This window comes from Aquila chrysaetos, chromosome 22, assembly GCF_900496995.4.
Source record: "Aquila chrysaetos chrysaetos chromosome 22, bAquChr1.4, whole genome shotgun sequence".
In the NCBI taxonomy this organism is placed as follows: domain Eukaryota; kingdom Metazoa; phylum Chordata; class Aves; order Accipitriformes; family Accipitridae; genus Aquila; species Aquila chrysaetos.
This window is the reverse complement of record NC_044025.1, coordinates 20,365,585-20,368,301: the sequence shown is the minus strand read 5'-3', so window position 1 is coordinate 20,368,301 and position 2,717 is coordinate 20,365,585.

Here is a 2,717-nt window from a genome sequence, read left to right as displayed (position 1 = left end):
GCCACGCCCCGCTAATGGCGGGCCCCGCCCGGCCGGCCGGCCGCCCGCCTCGGTAATGGCGGGCCCCGCCCGCCCCGGCCCGGGCTCGCTACCGCCCCCCCCCGCCGACCCCGGCCGCCGGAGGCCCCGCGGACTGGAGCGGCCGCGTCGCGTCCTCCGCCCGCTCTTCTCCTTCGGTTCTCCGTTTCTGCCACAGGCCGCGTGTAGGCGAGGGGGGAAAGGGGGCAACCATGAGCAAAGCCCGCTCCGGCTCTTCCCCACGGCTCCCTTCTCGTCCCCGGGCCCCTCTCCTCATCCCCATGGCCCCTCTCCTCATCCCCATGGCCCTTCTCCTCATCCCCCAGCCCCTCTCCTCATCCCTTCTCATCCCTGGGCCCCTCTCCTCATCCCCCAGCCCCTCTCCTCATCCTCCAGCCCCTCCTCATCCCCATTGCCCCTCTCCTCAGCCCTCAGCCCTTCTCATCCCCTGGCCCCTCTCCTCATCCCCATGGCCCCTCTCTTCATCCCCCCGGCCCCTCTCCTTTCCCCCATCCTCTCCCGTCTGCCCTGTCCTGGGGACACCCAGTGGCACCCAGACATCTCTCCCCACCCCGAGGAGCCGTTAGCACTTCTATTAAAAACACAAAACAATTGTGAAATAATAATTTCAGATGGTTTTAAAATGGGGTTTCCAGCCTGCTGCCATGGCTCGGTGCCCCCGCAGTGCTGGTACGGCAGCTATGGCAGTGGAAAACTCCAGCTGGCCCCAGCTCCAGCCCTCGCCCTCAGAGCAGACAGGTCGCCTGTTGGAAGACAAATCTTCCAGCCCCGTCATCAAACGGAGCCGAGTGACAGTGGATCATCCCGCAGACGAGCCCCCTCTTCCCGACAGTCTGGTTAAGTGATGAAGAGACCTGGGGCTAATTGAGATGGGGGGAGCGTGAGGCTGTACCACCGAGCCACGCTTTTAAGGCAAATCTGCAGATCCCCACAACAATCCAGCTCGGGCACTTCTGTCTCAGAAACCACATTTCCGATGCTGGCTTTGATGTCCGCTCATTCTGCCCGTTACGTGCTGTTGAGTCAGAGCCAGCACGGGATCAGCGACCGGTGTGCAGAAAGGTGGCACAGCATCGTCGGAGCTGCCGTAGTTACCTGGCTGGCTGTGGCAGTGCCAGTCCTGTTAGTAACTCCGTGTGTGCGCTCGAGTATTTCCAGCGTGAGTCCTCGGGGCTGTGGGTGAGTGGTGGTTCACCATGACGCTGTCGGTAGTGTGAGTGTGATGCATCCCTCTCTTGCAGCGACAGATGAGAGTCAGGAAATGCTTTACAAGTCTGAGTTGTTATGTGGTCTGGTAATTCACCTTCCTTAGTAGGAAATCTAGAATACAAACTGCAGAAATTCCACATCAATCTCTTTGTGCTCAGTGCAGGAAGAGGATGAAGTGTAGTCATATATCTGATTGTAGGATTAGCTCCATTTAGGTTTAATTTGAGGGGAACTTTCCTTCAAATCCATATGAAAAATAGGGAAAGAATGACTAACCCCAGTGGTATAAGATATTTTTGAAATTAACACCTTAGCAGGACTCAAAAAGCATTGGGCGTACAGAGAAGCACTGTTAGAGCAGATGAAATGTGTGAGGACCCTCTGCCACGTCCTCCCAAGGAGAACAGCTTCTCTTGCACAGGGCAGCTCTGGCGAGGCACTAGCCCTTGTACTTCAGCTTCCTATTTTAGAAATTTAATACAGGTCATTCTGATCGTTCAAATACCATTCTGATGCACGGAGTGTGAAACCCAGACAGGTGGCCTCTCATTAAGTAGAAATGTTTTATTTAATGGCATATAGCATTCTTTTCTGCATTTTACACCTGCCTACAAAAATTGTTGGAAATAATAGAATATAAGCTCTTTGTAAGGAAACGATAATACCTTCATTGCCAAACCTACTTTTTATTTGCTCACAATTTTCTGCAAATCTGTCTTGTGGACTGACAGCTGTCATGCACAAGGGCGAATTTTGTTGGACTTACCAAAACATGAAAATAAATTGCAGCAGCTTTTCACAATAAATGCAAACAGTTTCCATTGTTCCACAGATGGCTCAATGACCGCTGACCAAAGCAACTTCATGCTTCTAGGTCAGCGACTCCAGAAACCCAAAGAAAAACTCAGTTTCCTAATTAAATTAGAACAAAATTAGGAAGCATTCAGAAATGCCTCCTATACGTATCTGAAGGGAGATTGCTAAATAATGTAGTCAAAATTCCATGCAGTTTTTTGCCACTAAGTCCACCTGTTTTATGTACTTTCTTAGTCACAGTGCCAAGCCTGATTTTTTCTTTTTTTTTTTTAAATAAGAGGAAACAAGAAAAAATGAAAACAGACATAATACCTTTAGCAAGGGTTCATGTTTTATACCACTTGGTAGGTAGTATAATAGAGATCCTGCTCTCAACAGCAAAACAAGTAGTTACAAAACTGGCACGAAGTAATACAACTGAAACAGTTAAACAAGAAATCAATGGATAATATGCATGTCCATTATTGGATATAATGACAGAAACTGCTGCAAGAGCTGTTGTTCCTATCAGTGTTCACTAGGGTGATGAAGTACAAGTTCAAATCACTTTAAAATGTGTAAGTTATTTCCTACTCTGAAGAAAATAGGGAAAGGGGAAAAATACTACTTTCCCTGCAGTACAAAAAAATTCAGCTGTTTCTGGTTAAGTCCTC